We start from the raw sequence: 12,596 nt of genomic DNA on the forward strand, positions 1-12,596 counted from the left end.
AACGTTGAAGAAACTTCCATCCTCTTTTTCTCTGAACTGCCCGTCCACATTTTACTCCCGTACGAGGCCACACTCCATACAAATAGCTTCAGGGAAAACCTACTAACACTTAAATTTATATTCAATGTTAACAAGTTATGTTTTTCAGAAATTATTTTATTCCTATTTCCATCCAACATTTTATATGCTCTCCATTTCGTCCATCGTCAGTTATTTCGCGGCCCAAATAGCAAAACTCATCGACTACGTTTGGCGTCTCATTCCTAATCATATGTGCTTTACCTGATTTTATTTATCTACATTCCGTCATTCTTCTTTTATTTTTGTTGATATTCATCTTACACTTACTCTTAAAGACACTATCCATTCCATTCAACTCCTCTTCCAAGTCTGTTTGCCGTCTCTACCAGAATTACGATGTCATCAACAAACCTCGAAGTTTGTTTTTCTTCGTGAATTTTAATTCCCTTTTCCAATTGTCTCCTTGGTTTCCTTCACTGCTTGATCAACGTACTGGCTGAATAACATCAGATTGACTACCCCCAGTCTCATTCTCTCCTCCACTACTGCTTCCCTTTCATACACTTCGACTCTTACAACTGCAGTCTAGTTTCTGTACAAGTTGTACATCAACTTTTTGAGGCTTGTATTTTACCCGTGCTGCCTTCAGAATTTCAAAAAGTGTATTTAAATGAAGATTGTCATCATCTGAAAACGTATAACACAATAATCAGGCCGGGAAAAATTCGCTAATCTCCATATTGTAAACTTGCTAGATCAAATGAATAGAAGTCGAAGGAGACTATTTTTTGGAAATAATCTACTTTTCAGGTGATAAACTGAATTACTGTCTTATTATGCATGTATTGTCGCGACAGTAGAGGTAAATTGATAGCTCTGGCCCTCCTCGTTCGAGAAACGTAGCCGCTGTTGGCTCGGCACCGGACACAGCCGTACCTTGGGTGCAGTTACCTGCATCGCATGTGCCCTACGTTGATAGTCTGATGCGTTGCTAGGCAACAAGGAAATGTCCGTCGGCGACGTGGCGGCGTGTGCAGCAACGTGCAGCGGCGCCGCCGCTTGGGTGGCGGTATGGCTCCACTCGTCACCGCTATAGCCTCACACAACTCACTCAGTAAGTGCTTCGGTCCTTTAGGGCCTTCGACATCGAAGTGTTCAGTAGTCCACTATAGTATACAGTAAGAGACAAAGGAATTCAAGGTATTAGCTGTCAGTGGACATTGATTTATACCAATGTGACAAGTTGAAAATTTGTGCTGGACTAGGATTCGAACCCAGGTCTCTTGCTTACTAGGCAGGTGCGCTAACCACTGCACCATCCAGATGCAGTGATCATCGGAACTGCACGGACAACCCTATCCCGCCTCCAGCCAGACCTTAAGTTCTCAACTTACACCACACGTTTCTGATGTACTGTTCCTATTCATTAGCCTCATTACACGTGGCGTCTCGCTGATTCCCGTAAGAGTTAGAGCTTGGTGTGCATCGGCGCTGGAGGAAGGCAAGGTGTGTTCTAAGGGAGTGCTAGGGTAGTCCACGCAGTTGCAGTGACCACAGTGTCCGGATGGCGTAGTGGTAAGAGCATCTGCCTAGTAAGCAGGAGACACGGGCTTGAATCCCGGTTCAGTACAAATTTTCAAATTGCCCCATTAATATAAATCGGTGCCTACTGGTGGATAACGTATTGAATTCCTTTGTATCTTGATTCATACCGGCTGCAGGATCAAAATGGTGCGCAAAAGAACAGACACCACGTATATAATTAAGGTGAGGATGGCCAGTGATCCTTTCACTGCAAGTGTACACTAAGCTCGAACTCTTACAGGAAATGGCGAGACGTCCGAAGTGATGGAGCTAATGAACAGGCCTCTACATCAGTAGCGTGTGGTATAAACTGAGAATTTGGGTCTGACAGGAGCCGTGGTTGGGTAGTTTGCGCAGTTCCGGTGAACAATGTGTCCGGACAGCGTAGTACTCAGTGCATCTGGCTAGCAAGCAGGAGACACAGGTTCGAATGCTGATCCAGCACAAATTTTCAGCTTTCCCCATTTACATAAATCAGTGCCCACTGGCAGCTAATATCTTCAATTCCTTTGTGTCTCGATTCATAGTGGCTGCGGGATCAAAATAGTGTCTGTTCTTTTGGACATGTCTGAGAGAACAGACACCACATATATATATTATATAGTATGTGCGAGATAAAAGCGCCCCGGGCCAGTAACACCCGTATTCATAACAAAATCTCACTTTATTGGATAAACTTTTGTGCGAACAGAAGGAAAGTTGACTACGATAAACATGGGCTATTGTAGTAGTTCTTCCGGATAATCTACGAACTAGTTTCGAATAGTCGCAGGTGTAGCATATCTTGTGGTAAAAATAAGAGCTACTGCAGATGTGATCTGTTGGTGTATTAACTGGAAAAATCCAATTATTCTGATTTACATTGAGACATTGTTACGTGATGGATGTCATAAGATTTTCTCGTAATCTGCAGTGATTTCCTTGTTGACGTCTGTGTTGTACATGAGAGCAGATCCTAACAGCAATGACTCTTACGACCTTATTATCCCACACGTTAGGTCCTTCTTTTGAAACAAGTCGTGATTTCCAAGGTGGCGATTAGATTGAACTTACGAGCATGGCTTAAATTTATTTGAACATTCCGCTCTGCATTATGTCGTGCTTATCATATTTCACTGTGGCACCTTTTATCTGTCTACCTTTAACATCCTAATGACGTTAATCGAAAACAATGCTGTCATTTGTTCACCCCTCTTATGTAATCAAAAATGGTTCAAATGGCTCTGAGCACTATGGGACTTAACAGCTGTGGTCATCAGTCCCCAAGAACTTAGAACTACTTAAACCTAACTAACCTAAGGACATCACACACATCCATGCCCGAGGCAGGATTCGAACCTGCGACCGTAGCAGTCGCACGGTTCCGGACTGCGCGCCTAGAACCGCGAGACCACGGCGGCCGGCCCTTATGTAATCAGTCAACGCCTCTCGAAGCCATCTGCTATCCTGGATTCTACATTGTGTTCTTAACATATCATTTTCAGTTGACGGTATCTCAAGTTTTATCAGTTGTACTAGTCTATATTTCAGTATGATATAAATGTGTATAAAATATCTCAATATGTTTTAATCTGTCCTGAACGTCTGCTTAATCTCTACCCAATTCATTTAAAAACGGAAAATTCTTTTAGATAGTACACGAATTTGAAAATCAGAACATCTCCATGCGTTTTCTTGTTCGTAAAATCACATTCTTACTCTGTTAAAACAGAATTGTAAAATCAACTGTTTCAGTACTCCTGATTGCTTTCGTTCAGTTAGTTAAAGTACAAACTTGTACACTACATTTAGTTTTTAAACAAGAATTTTTTGACGAGTATCGAAAAGTGACAGGAATTTACAGTTATGAGTCTAACGCCTGCCGTACTGACGGCGGCTCCGTTGTTTCCCCAGCCAGTGCCTTTTGATTCGACATCCAGACGAATTTATGGTCTTTCATGCGGAACTCTATGCTATCTTAAAGGCACAGAAGCAAGTGATGTACAATGTTGCGATAATATTCTCGTCTTCTCTGATTTTCTCGTAGTTCACACTGCTGCTTGTGTTTCAGCCCTACGTCGCAAACTAGTACCGGCGCCTAACAACATGTCATGACACTAACACTACTAACAACGCAAACCCTGCAGCGCATAGTGTGAACATCATTCCTGTAAAGTTGGGTACCCGTACGGTAAATAGGTTTCCCTTTACGCCGGTTCGGATGACGGAAGTTTAACTGTAACCATCCTGTATATCCAACAGGCAAAAGAGGAAGACAGACACTGGAGTACATCCAGCATATAACTGAGGACGTAGGTTGCAATTGCTACTCTGAGACGAAAAGGTTGACACAGGAGAGTAATTCGTGGCCGTCCAAACCAATCCAGGCAGAAGACTGATGACTCAAAAAAAAAAAACCTATGGTGAATTAAAATCCATCTAATAAAACAGCTCCAGTTGGTATTTTCAGCGACTTATCTAAGGCATCTGACTGTGTGAATCACAGTATTCTCCTAGATCAATCGAAGTTTTATGGGACTGATGGTATTGTCAACCAATGGATAATGTCATTCTTAAACAAAAGAATCCAGAAAGTTGTACTTAGTTATTCAATCAGTATAGTCCTGTGAGATAATGCTGGCTGGGGAGAAATCACGTTTGAGGTTCCCCAAGCCTCAATCTTAGGTTCACTACTGTTGCTCATATATGTAAACGATCTTCTTTCCAATACACAACAAGCAGAATTAGTTCTTTTTGCTCATGACGCAAGTATTGTAATCACTTCAACCATATATACAGAAATAGAACAAATGGTAAACAAATTTCTCAAATGTATAGTTTACTGGTTTTCTACAAATGGTTTCATCCTTGATTTTTAAGACACAAATGTTCAGTTCTGCACATCTAAGGGTGCTGCACCACTCACAGTATAACACAGGACAAGGAAATAATTAATAGGGTGGAAACAGGGGTGTCTATATCAATGAGAATTGAAACTGGAAGAAGCGAGTTTTGAAACTTCCAAAAAAATTTAGTTCAACCACATTTGCACCTAGAATCATCGCAAATCTTTGGGAGAGTCAAATCACTAAGTTGACGAGATTTGCTTATTTTCATTCAAAAACGTGCTGCAAGAACAATTTGTGGTGTTCACCCACGATCTTCTTGTGGTCATCTGTTTAAGGAGTTGTGCATTCTAACTACTGCTTCATAGTATATTCATTGCCTCACGAAGTTTCTCGTAAATAACCCACTACAGTTAAAAACGAATACCGATGTACATTATTACAATACCAGAAACAAAAATTATGTTCACCACTCCACATTAATTGTGTCTTTACCACAAAAAGGGGAGCACAATGCTGAAAAAAAATTGTTGATCACTTACCCAGTGATATTGAAAGCCTAGCAGAAAGCAGAGCAAGACCTGAAAACAACCTGAGAAAGTTTCTCCTTGACAACTCATTCCACTGTGCAGAGTTTCTGTTATTGTAATATGTTTTAGGGAAATACTAAAACATGTCTACATATCATTTCCTCTAAAAAAATCAAACTTAAAAATGTTCAGCATGTAACCAAATGTACAAATTAATTTTCGATGTGAACCTAAAATGACTCGTTCCATATTATTACGATTTATCGTGCGAGACGATCCATTGAACATGAAACTAACTATCTAACTAACACTATAGATAGATGATCATAGTATTAAAAATGCTACCGGTAGACTGAGGTTGCACTTCGAAGTACAGATTCAAGACTGAGGCGTGGATGGATAAATGGTGAATATTCGAAGTGTGGAGCGTATTAACGTTTTTGCATTTAGAGAAAGCATCACTAGCTGCAATTCATCTCTGTTTACGGATGTAGTTTTGGGGCCAGGAATTTGATAAAGGCAGAACAGTTGCGGTGGAAAGCAAAGATCAGGGCGACGAAGTACGTCTGCCCCCGACAACAACGTGTTTAGTGGTGAAAGGGTAGATTCAAGCCTATAGCCGACTTTCTATACGCCAGATTCCACACGAACGCAATGCTGGACTACCATAAGACGTGTGCTTGCTGGGTACCGCGGCAACTCTCAGACGAGAATAAAGCCAAGAGAAAGATATCGTCTCTAAACCGCTTAACGCGGTATTAGGTGGAGGGTGTTCCATTTCTTCACCGTATCGTGATAGGTGACGAAACGTGCGTTCATCATGAGACACATGACAGAAAGATGAAAGTAACAGTGTTATGGAGACATCTCTCGTCTCTCTCTACACTCTCCTCCCAAATCATGAGACGTCCAAATCGAAGGAATACGCGAGAAAACTTATGGCAGCAGTCTGTCTGAGACACGTAGGCTTTGATGCTGGTTGATTTCTCCATCCATGCTGACACTTGTTATGCCATGCTGAAACGGTAGCAGAAGGCGATTCGGAGGAAAATTTGAGCTTGCTTTGAACATTAGCGACAGCACCAGACCACATAGGTCCAGGATACGCGTTATGTGGTCCGCTGTTTTCAATGGACTGTAATGGAACACCGTCCATACAGCCCTGATCTCGCACCAAGCGATTATCACCTCTTCGGACCTTTAAGGAAGCACCTAGCCAGTCCCCACTTCAGAACCGATGCTGACGCTCAGGAGGCATTAAGGGGCACATAAACCTTGATCCTGACTCGTTTCATGCCGGTTTCGACAGACAGACTTACCGATGGAGCAGATGAGCAGATGCTTAGACAATCAAGGTGACTTGCGAGGAAAAGCAAAATGTAACAGTGCCTTAGTAATGTGTATCTCTTTGTTCTACTAAATATAGCTTTCTTTCGCAGAGAAATTGTCGCCTTTCTTCCTGAAACATCCTCGCACATATAGTCAAAATTGCCCGGAAGGTATCTAGCCCTCTGTGATGCACGGTGTTCAGAAAAAAATCAAAATGTGTGTGAAATCTTATGGGACTTAACTGTTAAGGTCATCAGTCCCTAAGCTTACACACTACTTAACCTAAATCATCCTAAGGACAAACACACACACCCATGCCCGAGGGAGGACTCGAACCTCCGCCGTGACCAGCCGCACAGTCCATGACTGCAGCGCCCTAGACCGCTCGACGATGTTCAGAGATCTCGGTGAATAGTGCGTACTTCAGCTACTCGTTTGATGGGTTTCAAATAGCTCTGGCCATCCAGATTTATACTTAAATCTAATGTCAAGATAGTTGTCTGAAATGGACACGACAGATTACCCTTTCTTGTTCATTCCAGTATTGTGTTACGTCTCTAATAACCCTTTCGTTGATAGAACGCAGAAAAGTCATATTCATTTTTTATTTCACATCCTACCTCATTTTCGAAGTTTGAGAGCACATATGGGTCTGTAATCCTCTTCATTTTTGTACTGCAGTGTACATAATCTATAGTAAAAAGTTAATCCAGTCTACACGGCGTTAGGAGTGTGAGTGCAGATATTTCTGTTGATGACTGAAGAGAGTGTACTGAACAACATCACATCAGTACATACTTTATTTGCAGACTAATAATTACAGATATTACCAACAATTGGTTGGTTAGTACCTCCAAGTACGAGTGCTGACAGGCTTAGTGCAATTCGTAGCGCAGTTACAACAGTGCACAAAACGTTACATAGTTGGTTATGTAGCGTATTTGCGGGAAAACTGTTAGACGCGGAGAAAAACAAGTAACACCCATTAAGTACCAATTATGACAACATCTGTACCTATACCCTTAACACCCTGTAACTGTCATATTGTTAGTGTAACATTTAAACTCAATTGTTTGAAAACAAAACATTAACTTATAACTGGCGTCCTTTCGTGGTGAAGATACTGATTCCTTACCGTGAGAAACAATCATCGTTCCCAGTACACTCTAGGACTGAATATGGCGCTACATGGAAAAGGTACTATTTAGTATTAATATCTCTGACCTGACGTTTCTAATCGAGTCAAGTTTTATTCCATGTAAAAGCAGACGTGCCCAGCGACTGTATTTTTTTTTTTTTTTAAGCAGTAAAGGGTACATCAGTGAGGTACTGAACAACATTGTTTATTGCATTGTTTACTGCAAATCTATATTTGGTTCACTGAGTGGCCATCTTCAGTGCAGTAAATGTAAGTTCAAACATTAAAAGCACCTACGTATACACATAAGCCCAACTGGACTATTCAAATCAAAGGCTGAGTTGACGCTCAAGGTGTGGAGCCAAGGAGTGTGAACTCAGCCTTTGATATGAGTGGTCCAGTTGGGACTATGTGTATATATAAGGGGTTTTAATGTTTTAACTTACGTTTACTGCACTGAAGATGGCCACTATGTAAACGAAATCTAGATTTGCAATAAACATTGTTGGCGACTTTTTGCTGTACTCTGCACTAACTCCTACTAATCGTTTAATAATCCGACTGTTTAAAATTTCAGTCCGTGTTGTAGTTCCATTTGTATAAATTTTATTCACTACACATCTAAGTGGCAAGCTGCATAATTTCGTGTTGATACCTGTCCCCGTAAAAAGAGATTTTAGAGTTTACAACTTCCCATCCAGACAACTACGTTAAGCCATGTAGCTTTCATCTTCACATAAACATCTGCTCATTATAGTCTCGACTTTCGTCCAGAAGGAGAAGTGTAGAAGTACTCGTACATCATTCTAGCTGAAAGGCTGATGACTTCACGCAATAAGTAAAGAAGAAATCTTTAGATTACGGTATATTAATAATTTTTACTTATGGACCGTCTGACAGCAACTGAATAAAGTTATTCAGTTGCTGTCAGACGGTGCATAAGTAAAAATTATTAATATACCGTAATATTACACGCAACTGAGGGAGACAGGACTATAAAAGTTGAAAAAAATATTTGGATGTTTAAGCGTGGCACAAATAAACGTTACACTTACGTTCAAGAAGTGTTCTCCTCAGGGAGAGATTTCCAGCAGTGAAGTGAAATCTCGCCACTGTCTGTTGCATAGCAGCACACTAAAAACCTAACCAATATAATAGCCTGTGACCTTAACCGTCAGATGTTGACCTTAATACAAAATCTGCTATATGACTGATCTAAATGACTAAACTGTTATTTCTATCAGTCCGTATAAATCTCCGGAATTTGAATCACCAATGCTAGAAATAGATGTTCTGTTGGCGATAAAGGATTTTCAAGACTGCCAGCTAGATTTCGCATTCAATGGACTTCAGTCCAGATTATACCATTGTTATTTCTGTGCGCCACGGTTCTCCCAGATTCCCTATCTGCTCTTCTGGCCATATGATGTCAGAACTGCACAGGTAGTCGGTCTCTTAATTACCTTACTATCGACGACACGGTGAACATTAAGCTTCTCTGGAAATTAACCTGAGGAAAAATACACGGATTCCGCAAGCTGTTTGTCAACTACCTGCCCCTAATGAGGCTGTAATTAATAACTGTTAGACAGCGAAGCTTATGAGTCATACCTATAGCAAATATTTGTCCGCGACTCGGTGCTAACGACACCGGCCAGCTCCAGCATCGCTGCTGCTGTGGAAAACACTGGAAATTTGAAAGCCAGTCTGCAGCGTGGCAGTGCGATACGAGCGTACCCGCGGGCTGCTTTTTTTTTGTTATCGGCTCGAAGCTATTTTTGGAACGCGACACCCAGTTGTCGCGATTTATCCCTGCACAGCCGAGTGCTCGCTTGACTGAACAAGTTTCATATGTCAGCGATCGGGCGTTCCAGCAAACAATATTACTGTACCGGAATTAGATTTTGTTATGAATGGATACGTCCCACTGTGAAAAGTGTATTCCACGGCGATAGGTTAAAGTGTCTATTTCTTGTCATTCGGAATGACGCAGGGTCGTAACATAACCAGTTCTTATGGTATCGCTATTAATTTTTAGTGTCGAATGAATTGGTGCGGAACAGATGACGATAGTTAATAAACAACTCCACGTGGCAGACTAAAGAAGGAAATATGGAGATGCTAGGACTGTGATGATGGAAAATGTTCCGAATTTTGCTATATGGTTACGTAAATATCAACACGTTGTTAGTAACAGTAATACACAGATATAATTATACGAAAGAATCAGCTGAGTGAGGTGGCACAGTGGTTAGGGTATTGGACTAGCACTCGGTAGGGAAGCGGTTCGAATTCTCCGCCCGGTTATCCAGATTTAGGTTTCCCGTGGTTTCCCCGTTTCCCCATGTCGCTTAAGGCAAATTCCAGACAATTCATTTGAAAACAATACTTCCGATTTCCTTTTCTGTCCTGCCCTTCCAAGCAATCGTATTTGTGTTCCCTCTCTAATGACCTCAATGTAAGATTACTCCGAATGAACAAACAGCTGTAGAATAGAGTACTACAAATTAAGATAACGAGAATATGGCATGTTCATTATGCTACCAATGCCCACTCTCATATGAAGTGAATGTTAGTGACGAGGTGTGCCCACGCGATACCATTTTTTCTAGTGCCCTGCAGCATACCAAGGGCAACAGAATCCTATGAATTACGGTTGAATCCCAATGGCTTTTTTGCCTTGAATACACCTGTTCTCCACCAGATCACCGAAGTTAAGCAATGTCGGGCGTGGCCAGTACTTGGACGGTTAACTGCCTAGGTACGCCGCGTGCTTTTCGTTGCTTCCCCCTAGCCTTTACAGTAGGGGAAAGAATGAGAGTGGCATAAAGTCTCTGTTTACTAGTCTTGTCCCTGATCACTAGTTCTTGCGCCAAAGCCCTGGATTAAATTCATGAAGTGAGGGCATGTTACTCTGTTAATGGTGATCCGTCCTTCGAATGTAGACGTTAATACGTTAATCTCGGCGAGACGAGTAGGCCATGTGCCGGCACCGGACTTCACCTTCTCCCTTCTCTCATCATCATCATCGTCATCATCATCATCCGACACGTACACAACACAACACCACACCACACCACACCACACCACACCACACACACACACACACACACACACACACACACACACACACACACACACACATTACAGTCGTTTACACTTAACAGCCAACATTAAATACACAACTCTCACACATCGCAAAGGGAAGGTACCATTGTGAGAAAAGGACACAGAAGCATTTCCAGTACGGCTGTTGAACTGCTCTTCGGTGTCTCCTAGCCAACAATGTCACAAGAATTTAATTTTTTACAAATGGCTAAACGGATAATACTAGGCGTATTCCAAAACTAAGGTCCTATGACCAATATTTAACCGATGGTAGGCCTGAATGAAATCTGACGCATGCAGCGCTGTCTACCGACTCTTTAGGAAACTACTGCAGTGTTGTTTTGATTTAGCAGTCGTTTGCCAGTCGATGATGATGATGATGATGATGACGATGACGATGATGAAAATGATTTGGTTTGTGGGGCGCTCAACTGCGCGGTCATCAGCGCCCGTACAAAGTCCCAATTGTTACATAGTCCAATTTTTTCACAGTTCACTCTAGCCACTGCCACAAATTATGACGATGATGAAATCATGAGGACAACACAAATACCCAGTCATTGGGCAGAGAAAATACTCAAGCAGGCCGGGAACCGAACTCGGACCCCGTGATCCAGAGGCAGCAACGCTATCCACTAGACCACGAGCTGCGGACTTTGCCAGCCGATGAGAGCAGATTGCAATAGCCGAGACAATCGTAGATCCCATAAATTGTGAAGTGGGCGTGTGATTAGATTTTTGCTGGTAAAAGGACATTCAGTTCCTGAAATCAATTGTGAGTTAGGCCTAGTTTAGAGACCTAAAGTAGTGAGTGACAAACAAGTTCGAAAGTGGTATCAAGACTTTCAGAATGGTCGCATAAATGTTGACGGTGAATAGCGGAGTGGCAGATCCAGTATTCAGACCGACGACATCGTTGATCAAATGAACCAAAATCTTCGAATTGATCGCCCAGTGACGATTAGTTGTGTGGGTAATGAATTTCAAAATGTTGCTCGAAACTCAATTAATATGATTGTTACTTAACAATTTGGATATCACAAAATGTGTCCGAGGTGGGTTCCAAAAATTCTCACCGATCAGCGCAGAGGGCAAAGAATATGTAGTGCACGACAGTTTTTGGAGCGCTATAGACAAGATGGAGATGATTTGTTTTCCCACATTGTTACGGACGACAAGAAGTGGTTATCGTAGATCAATGCAGAGTCGAAACAACAATCAATGCAGTGGCACCATTCAAGTTCATCCAACCGAAAAAAAATTATAAGCAATCTCCCTTCTCGAATCGGAAACTGATGGCTACCGTTTTTTGGGACGACAATGGCGTCCTTTTGATTGATTTCATGGACCGTGAGTCAACAATTACAGCTGACGTACAGTGTGAAACGCTAACCAAACTGAGACGTGCGATCCAAAATCGACGCCGTGGGAAACTGTCTTCTGGTATAACCACCCTTCACGACAACGTACGCCCGCATACCGCTGCTGAAACCAAGATAAAGAGTCAAGATTTTCGTTGGGAAAAACCTTGCAGCAAGCGACTATTTCCTCTTCTTGCATTTGAAAAAAGTGGCTGTATGGACATCGATTTCAAAACGACAATGAAGTCAAAACTGGCATTATCAACTGATTCAATTCCCAGATGGCAGATTTTTACCCAGAGGGATTAAAGAAGCAGGTGCAGCATTACAGAAAGTGTATGATGTTAACGGCGATTATGTAGAAAAGCAAAATTGATATGCAGTAAAATATTATTGTCAATAAAAACTTTTTCTCATGACCTTATCTTTTGCGGCCAAACGAACCTTAGTTTTCTAACACACCACATATTATATTATAACGAACGAACATTCACTGTAGCGGTCACGCATTCGCTCAGCAACTTTGCAGTCAAATTCCACTGCAAGTTAAATACAGAAACTTGATAATGCGTATCTTCTGAAATGATAACGTTGTGCGTTATGCATTTGCTGCAGATAGCAGATATTGTGGGAAGCAACAACGCTTCGTTGCCTGGAAACAGATTATTCGTTTCCTATTTGAAGCTACTAGTTTCATGTC

General features: G+C 41.7%; 1 protein-coding gene and 1 non-coding gene across 2 annotated transcripts in view; one reads left to right on the forward strand and one right to left on the reverse strand.

Annotated features, from left to right (window-relative positions):
* Positions 1-12,596, forward strand: part of LOC126456012 (ubiquitin-conjugating enzyme E2Q-like protein CG4502) — a 650,936-nt gene that overhangs the window by 511,202 nt on the left and 127,138 nt on the right. The window lies entirely within an intron of this gene.
* On the reverse strand, positions 1,274-1,346 carry Trnat-agu (transfer RNA threonine (anticodon AGU)). Its single transcript has one exon. It is a non-coding gene; the product is annotated as a tRNA-Thr (tRNA).

The sequence above is a fragment of the Schistocerca serialis genome, chromosome 2 (genome assembly GCF_023864345.2).
Source record: "Schistocerca serialis cubense isolate TAMUIC-IGC-003099 chromosome 2, iqSchSeri2.2, whole genome shotgun sequence".
Taxonomy (NCBI): domain Eukaryota; kingdom Metazoa; phylum Arthropoda; class Insecta; order Orthoptera; family Acrididae; genus Schistocerca; species Schistocerca serialis.